Source organism: Peromyscus maniculatus, chromosome 3 (assembly GCF_049852395.1).
Source record: "Peromyscus maniculatus bairdii isolate BWxNUB_F1_BW_parent chromosome 3, HU_Pman_BW_mat_3.1, whole genome shotgun sequence".
NCBI lineage: Eukaryota > Metazoa > Chordata > Mammalia > Rodentia > Cricetidae > Peromyscus > Peromyscus maniculatus.
Window position 1 is genome coordinate 148848238 of NC_134854.1, and position 9023 is coordinate 148857260.

Below are 9023 nucleotides of genomic sequence, written 5' to 3' on the forward strand. Positions count from 1 at the left end.
CCAGGTGTGGTGAACCCTGATTGGCCTTCTCCTTATTTTCCAGACAGAACTGCCTTCTGCAGAGCCATGTGCCTGAAAGGAAGCCCTCTGCTCCAGGAGATCTCATTCAAGAACTTGTGTGTGACCCAGTGCCAGCAGAGGACATCTGAGAGGATGCCTGCTGGAGGTCTTCAAGGAGCCATGTCTTTAGTGAGAAAAAGCCATAGGGAACTCGCTTCCTCTGTGCTCTCTAGATGTCACAGCACGATGAGGATGAGTCATTGCTGTATCCATGTTCTCATCAGACTGGATGAGTAAGCCAATATTGATGATGTCATAGCCAAGAGACAGGGAGAAGCTTGGAATCCAATGACATCAACAAGCAGCTGAAGCAGTCATCTGTGAGCCTTCCTACCATGACATCTTATTAGGCATCTCAGAACTGCCCCCTTGTCATGCCATTAGGACTGAGCTTAGTCATGGCATTCATGAAACAATGTCTCATTAAAGATTTCAAATGAGATGGGAGTGTAATTCAGCAGTATAGCACTCATCTGATAGATGTGAAGCCATGGGCTCCATCTTCATTACTGCAAAAATAAAACAAAATAGCTTAAATACAGAAACCTACAAAATATTGTGACTATCTAGAGAAGTGATTTGGATGAAGAAGCTGTCAGAACACTTTCTGGTGACCAGTGTGACTTCAAATGGCTTAAGGAAAGAGAAGGGAGGGGCAGAGAGACGCAAAGAGGCTAAGAAAGCTGAGCAGGTTGAGGACAGGTCTTCAGGAATGGTTTGACTCAGCACTTTAGTGCCAGTTTATCCAGGGTGCATATTTTTCTTTCTGCTTCTCTCCAGTCCTCCCGTCCTTGCTGATGACTCTACCTTCAAGTGTACCCCTTTATTGCTTGTTTCCAAGATAACTACCTTACTACTATACTTTCTATCAGGTGAGCAACAAGTCCATTCCTCTCACAGCTCAATTTAAGTTTGGGGATTAGATCTTAGTGAGTGGCCTGGGTTGGGATTATTTACTGAGCCCAAACCAATCACTGAAGCCAGGGAGATGAGGTGTACTAATTAGGTGAAGAAAATCAAGAGCCTGCTCTGGAGACAGAATCGGGTTCCTCTCATCTAAACTATGAGACTAGATGTTTCAGAGCAATGTTATAAAGAAAGAACAACATGCTTGGAGGGGACCAACCAGTGTCCATAACAGCAGGTAAGGATGCTCCTTCCTGAGTGTCTTGGCTGAGCATCCTCAAGAGGAGCATATACAGAAAAAGAAGCATTTCTGGGAATCAGGTAAGATAAAGATAGCAAGAGGTAGCTAGCAACTGGACACTGGTTATTTTTATTGAGACAGAAGTTTGAGTGCAGAAGTGGGTACAGGTGGTAATTGTACCAGTGAAGGGAGTGGAGTGAGGGAGAGATGTTATGATCGGTCGTCACTGTTTGAAGAAGCTTGGAACCAGAGAGCAGGAGGAGAGAAATGGAAGGCGTGCTTAAAGTTCACTTTAATATATAATATATATTATATATAATCCTTCTCATTGTTAATCCTCATTGTTAGCTTGACTAGTTTTAGAGTCACCCAGAAGACAACAACCTTCAACATCTGTGACAGTGTTTCCGGAGAGGTTTAACGGAGAAGAGAAAACCAACTTCAACTTGTGGGTGGCGTCATCTCTTGAGCTGAGGCCCCAGGCTGAATTAGATAGGGGAAGGAAGAAAGCAAGTGAAGCCCCAGCGCCTAGCACTCTCCACTTCCTGCCACTTCCTGCCACTTCGTGCCTTTATTCCTTCTATACCATGGTGAGTTGTCACTCCTCAAACCCTGAGCCAAAATAAAACTTTCCTCCATGCAGTCACTTCTGTTATTTTGTCATAGCACTAAGAAGAGCAACTAACACAGTGGACGGGTCTTAAGATGCTTAAATGCAGAGAATGAGGGGAAAAGACAAGGAAGAACATACCCGAAGGTCCAGGAGAGAAATGGGATCTTTAATGGTGTAGGATCTCTAGGAGTAACAAGCAGGGGAATCTAGCTTACAGCTCCATCAACTAATCTTATAGAGAAGCAAGGTAGCATTCTCACTGTGGTGAATGGGGCAATGAGGTGAGGAGAAGTAGGGATGGCTACCTCAAGGGGGTAAATGCACCTGGAAAACAGAAGGAGACCTGAGAGACCCTGAGTTTCCACTGATCTCTGAAAGAGTCCATGGAAGGTGGAAGACAGGCCCTTGGAAGAACAGAAGAAATGGTAAGTTAGGAAAGAGTGAGGACCACATCCTCTAGAAGGTATGTGGTTCATTGCCATGGCAACCTTATCTCATGGACCAACACAAATCCAGCAGTATATGATGGCTGGAATCATCTAATTCTCTACTAGATTGATTCTCCCCTCCTCATTTAAGCCTCTCTGGAAACACTCCCACAGGTAACCCACAGAGGTGTCTCCTAGATGGATTCTAGAACTAGCTAAGCTGATCATGAAGATTAGCAGTCACATTCATGAGAAGACTTTACAATACACTCTGATGCCTCTCGAGTGGAAACCCAAGAGTCCTTTCTCTCCCCAGTGACTCCCTCACTCTGTGTCTACTCCACAGCTCCACCTTGACCTTCCTGGAGCAGGTGAGAGAAACCTTTTGTTCCTTGTTCCAAGTCCCATGTTTGCGCTTATCACCTCAGAACACGAATGGGGGCCTCCAAAGGGTCCCTAAGATAGTGGGCAGCTTCTCTCTGGACCGTTTCCACTTGAAGAAATAATCCATCAGTGAGAATGGGAAGTATAAAAAGGGTACATGCAGAAGATTTCAAAAATGTACTGAAGGCCTTATTAAGATCACACCCAGAATGTGTGCGTTTTGTGGGGTTTTTTTTTCTCAAAAAGAGGCATCCCAAGTGTTGAATGTAAAAGGAAGTGAAATGTATTGATAATTTCTAAAAGAAGTATTAAAATGATGCAGATGTCTAGAAAGCATAAAAAGATCAAAGCATGAAGACATAGATAATAATTTCTGCCATGACTTGAAGGTTTTTCTCCAAAGCTCATGTTGAAGTTCATGGCTGTGGGAACAGTACTGAGAGGTGAGGCCTTATAGGTCGTGAGAGATCTACCCTCTTGAATGATTTTATACTGCTATTGATGAATGGGTTAGTTAAGGAGTAGGTTACTGATAAAAAGGTGAGTTTGGGACTGGGGATGTTGCTCAGTGGTAGAGCCAGTGTTCTGCATGCAAAAACTCCCTGAGTTCAATTCCCAGTACTGAATAACAGCGCCCTAGTTTGCTTTGTATCAAAGACATTGACCAAAAGCAACTTGGGGTGTAAAGGGTTTATTTCGTCTTCCAAGATCACACTCCATTACTGAGGGAATTCAGGGCGGGAGCTCGAAATGGGAACGTAGGAGCAGGAACTGAGGCAGGGGCCATAGAAAAATGCTGCTCCCTGGCTTGCTCTGCAGCTCTGGCCTGTTTATACAACCCAGGGCCACTCACCCAGGGGTGACACTGCCCTCTCCTGGGCCTTCCAGTATCAACCATCAATTAAGAAGATCCCACTGGACGGTGGTGGCGCACGCCTTTAATCCCAGCACTCGGGAAGCAGAGCCAGGTGCATCTCTGTGAGTTCGAGGCCAGTCTGGGCTACCAAGTGAGTTCCAGGAAAGGCGCAAAGCTACACAGAGAAACCCTGTCTCGAAAAACCAAAAACAAACAAACAAACAAACAAAACAAAACAAAAACAAAAAAAGAAGATCCCCCACAGACTTGCTTAGAAGCCAGTCTGACGGAGGCATTTTCTCAGCTGAGAGTCCCTCTTCCCAGGGGACTCGAGCTTCTCTGGAGGTGACAAAAAACTGTTGAGCACTAACAGTATGGCTGATTTGATTCTTTCTTTCCTCTGAATACTTTTTTGCCCTTCTGCCATGCTGCGTGACAAAAGTTCTCACTCCCATGCCAGTGTCGGGCAGACCAGTGCCGAGTTCTGGCTCCATTTCCCTCTCAGCTTAGTGTTCTCGGGGACTCCTCTCCCCACACCCCGCCAGTACTGTGAGCCAAATCAGCTTCAGTATTTTATAAATGACCAAGTCAAAGGTGTCTGTCAAGGCAACAAAGGACACACAGAGTTAATCTGAAAGGAAAAGTAAATAACCCAGGTGAGGTGTGGTAATTCATACGTGTAATCTCAACACTCAGGTGGTGGAGGCAGGATTGTGGCAAGCTCAAGGCCAGCCTGGGCTACAGGTTCCAGGACAGGCTCTATCTCAAACAAACAAATAAAAAATGACATTAAGTAAGCAATAAGCATGGTGTGGAGTAAAGTCTCTCAAAGGCCTCTGGGTCATGCCCTGTGATTAACCTTTGGACCGTCCATCCCATGCATTGCTCAGCAGCCCCAGATGTTTTCAGAGCAGAGTTAGCTCCTGCATCCCTGAAAGCATCCCTAGGATGTACACTTGAGACATGTTGCCTGCAGCCCCCTGCCCATCACTTTAGCCACATAGCCACACTTATGTGAGGTTAGGTCAGAGCTGAACTTCTCTGTTCTTCATCACACAGGCTACAGGGTGAGGACCTCATGGTCACATGTGACAGTTGACAACCACATCACACAGTGAACAGACATGTCCACCACTGCAGGATGTCTTATCAGACAAAGCGCCCTCTGAGAAGCTGGCCTTGGGTCACCCCAGGCCGCCAATGAGCTCACAGCTTGTGTGCCTGCAAGAATTATCTTTTTGTCTCTAGTTTGCAAGGTTTGAAGCGAAGGCCCTGTTTGCTCTGGTAACAACTATTGCCACGACTGTGTGGAAGGCATCATCTGCCTCAGGGCACAGTGGCTCCTCTCAGAAGGATTCCCAGAAGAAATCCCACTATGGGTGTCAGACACAGCTCCAGTTCCTTTCAAGATTGGGTGGTTTCCATGGTGTGGTCACTGTGGATCCGGAAGCTGAATCCGTTACTTTATTGTCCTTAGGCGAACATTGTGCCAGGTTTGAAGCCGTCTTTCAGCCATCAAATAGGACATCACAGTCTCTCCCCCCCTTTTCCTCTCCCTCTTCCTCCCTTCCCCTCTCACTTCCTCTCCTTCCATCCCTTGTGTGCGCATGAAGGATGGGGGTGTTTTCTGAACTCATTCCCTCCAAAATGTATGTGTTTAGGGTGCATTTTTTTTTATTTTGTAGGTTTCTCCCAACACAAAAGTAAAAAACAAGTAAATAAATGCACCATGGCATGCATGCCGGGATAGTTCTATGTATACAACTGTCTGTCATTCTCACCTGCCATGTGGGAACCTCTGAAATGGTGATATAAAGTAAACCTTCCTGTCGAAACACAAAACGCAGGTATCTGCCCATACTTTAGCTGCACTGCTGAGTGCAGACCCTTGTTTTACACACAACCTGAGCACTAGAATTCATCGCCCTAGGATCCTTTTCAAACACTCAGTATGACACCCCCAAAACATCACTTTTCCATAGTAAAGGAGTAGTCACAACCACAGTGACAAACATTCAAACCTAGTAATAGAACAGGGGTAGGCTTCCCGACGTGACCTATCTAGTAGGTGACTGCTGCTGGCTGGTGGCCGGCAGACTATTGGAATGATTTTGATGGTGTCTAAAGTGACTTCAGTGTATTTCAGTGAATGGTGTTTTAAAAAAGTTACATTTATCTGTTGTGTGCACACCCATGTTATGGCACATGTATGACAGTCCAGTGACAACTTGCTGGAGTCAGTTCTCTCCTTCCACTGTGTAAGTCCCAAGAATGGAACTCAGGTCATCAGGCTTGGCAGGAAGTGTCTTACCCTCTGAGCCATCTTGACAACCCATCATATATTTTTCTTCTCAAACGTGAGAAATGATGCTGTGATGACTTTAAACTACTAGAATCTTCTCACTACCATTCTCTCCCACCTTTTTTTGGTGACATACATTTTACTTACATGATATATGAGTCCATAAATAAATACTAGGATTAGTTATCTAACATAAAAAAGCTGAATAGCATTCCACTCACTGACTTTCCAAACCAATTCTTTCTTTCTTTCTTTCTTTCTTTCTTTCTTTCTTTCTTTCTTTCTTTCTTTCTTTCTTTCTTTCTTTCTTCCTTCCTTCCTTCCTTCCTTCCTTTCTTCTTTCTTTCTTTCTTTCTTTCTTTCTTTCTTTCTTTCTTTCTTTCTTTCTTTCTCTCTCTCTCTCTCTCTCTCTCTCTCTCTCTCTCTTTCTTTCTTTCTTTCTTTCTCGCTCTCTCTCCCTCTCTCTCTCTCTCTTTCTCTTCTTTCCTTTTCTTTTCTTTCTTGTCACAGTCCCCATAGGGTGAACTCCTCAATGTCTCACATTTTCCTTTGTATTCCCTTTCTAAACACTGTTTATAGTACCTTATTATATTTACATGACACCTATCTTTTTTTGCTGTGGAAAAGGCAGGCGGGGGAAAAGAGCATTGTCCACATCTTCAACAAATCTGTAATCTTTCTTTAGGAGACACGCCTTGTCTGGATGACAGCTGGGAAAAGCAGGCAAATGCACATAGCAATCTGAGGTGTCGCAGCTAGGGACGGGTGGGGCAGGCAGGGCCACCGTGAATGGATTCTGGGGCACTTTGCAGATGCTGTGATGGGCGAAGGCTCTGCGAAAGGGGAGGAAAGGGAAGGGTGTAGCTGATGAATGGTGGGAGACAGGGGTAAAGATGCCTCTGTGGGCAGCACAGAGTCCTTATAGAGGGACAGATCAGCCAGTGGGATGGAAGCAGGCTCGGGCAGAGCTGCTCCTGCGAAGCAAAATGACAGAGCCAGGCAGGAGGGAGACGGAACATGAGGAAGGAACTGTGACATCCTTGTGGCCCTGGCAATGCACCTTAGGACATACCTCGGAGAGTCAGTGATAAATTACACTACACCCAGGTCTTGGTGAGAGAGAACAGCAAAAGAAGGTGGAGTCCTGATGACGCTGGTCCCTCAGCACGAGGCAAGAGGCAGCGTTAATCTTCATCTTTACATGCTGTCAAAAACCCCTGCTTAGGCACGATTCTTCAGTTCTCATATAAACTCTTGAAGGGGGCTCGCAAGAAGACTTCAGAAGTAAAGTTTGTTTCTGCACAAGCCTGAAGACTTGAGTTCAAGACCCGGATCTCACAGCAGGAGGAAAGAACTGACTCAAGTTGTTCTCTGACCACCACACATGCCAGAGCATGCATGTACCTGTGTGCATACACGCATGTGCACACGCATACACACACACACACCATTAATATAATAAATAAATAAATAAATAAATAAATAAATAAATAAATAAATAAATAAATAAATAATAAATATTTTTCATTGTTGCGGGGAGGGGCAGCAAGCACTGATTATTCCCACATAAGAAGATCACTGAGGAATTCTGAGTGGGACAAACTGGTGTCCTTGGTTCACCCAGGTTTGTATAAATGATGACAGATTAAGCCTGAAAATGTGGGCCGTTGGGTGAGTCCCAGCAGACTCAAGAATCTCTCACTATCTAGCCCACACTACTGCCTTAAGCCTTCTGACCTCTGGAACTGAGAGCCATTGTCAATGCCCCCAAGATTTCCCCTCTCATCTTTGCTTCTAGGATGTACAATAGTCAGAGTGGGAAGAAAGTGAGCTATTCTGAACTTTCTGATTTTGAGGGGGATTTTGTGCAAATTAGGCGAAACGCTTGCCCTTCTGTCTCAGTCTTAGGAACAGCCTCTTTATGTGGGCTAACGTGGGCCAATCTCCCCTAAAGACAATGGTGTGGAGGTGCTGGGAGCCACGATGACGCTGAGGCTTTCCCCTAACTGTTGGTTTGGCTGACGTTGTCAGAGTCCAGCTCTTATTTAAAGTGCATAGGAGAGAGATGAAATTGGAGGTAAGCAGTGTGTGTATGTGGAATAACAGTGTAAATATTTTATAGACTGCAGCACAACAAAATTAAATACTTTTGCTTGGACAAATGAATTCCATCTTCGATGCTTATGCAAAGGGCACATGGACCCAGCACAGACTCTTTGCTCTGCAGAGGCAAGCAGTTCAGCTTTTCCCTGGGATCTTAGCACCGCTCAGCACTGTTGGGAACAGTCTCACCTATTGTTCTCAGGAAGTGATCTTTTCTCTTGGCAGCCTGATAAATGACACAACCCATCTATTTCAGTAATTAGCTCAGCGAGCCATTTGCGTTTGTTCCTTCTGAGCCATGAAGCAGCTTTCTGTCCTTAACTCGTAAGCAGTGTCACCGTGACCAGGTTTCCTAAGCTCCAGACCCAGTGCTCTTCCTCTGACCAAAGCCAGCATTTAATCCTTGGAGCTCATTTCCTGGGCCTCCCACAGTCTCCATGGCTAACCCAGACCTCAGAACCAGACTAGCTCAGAGAAAGAGGAACTACCAGCACGTTAAGACTGACCGTGACTTTGCACTCTCCTGTTGTGAGGGTCTGGTTAAAAACTTGCTCTAATTTCCAAACTTCTACTCATTTCTGAAAGGACCTTCTATCAAGTCTCTTTCTCTCAGAAGCCACCCTAGTATTCTACTATACAGAGGAAGACAGAACCCGTTGGAGACAAGTCTCACACGCTACTAAGGCCCAGCAAACAGCTCTCCCATCTCTTCTCTCTGCTCTACAACCATTGTCTCCCCCGAGCTTCGAACCTTCAACCCTCCTCCCATCTCAGCAAACTGTACCATGGGTTCCCACCTTCTCTCTCTTTAGAGAGTCCAAAGACACAACCGTTAAACCCATAGCACTCAATTTTGAATTCCCCTTTTCATTTGAACTTGATTTTCTCAGTTATTAAACAACCCTTGCATCCTTCACATAAAATTTAACACCAGAATCTGGAAAGATGGCTCAGCAGTGAAGCATGCTGGCTGCGTGTACCCATGTAACGAGCTGAACGTCTCCTTTATGCCTGTCACTTCACCGTCAATGTAGGAAGACACAAGGAGATGGCTGAGGGTTGCTGGTTTCCCATCTAGCTGAGAAAAGATGAGCTCCAGATTCAGGGAGAGACTCTGCCTCAAGGGAAAA

General features: G+C 45.3%; 1 long non-coding RNA gene across 1 annotated transcript; it reads left to right on the forward strand.

The window, feature by feature from the left end:
- The first annotated feature begins 395 nt into the window (after nt 1-395).
- On the forward strand, nt 396-5252 carry LOC121828128 (uncharacterized). Its single transcript, XR_013049626.1, has 4 exons — nt 396-932; nt 1556-1797; nt 2423-2619; nt 5174-5252. It is a non-coding gene; the product is annotated as an uncharacterized LOC121828128 (long non-coding RNA).
- The last annotated feature ends 3771 nt before the right edge of the window (nt 5253-9023 follow it).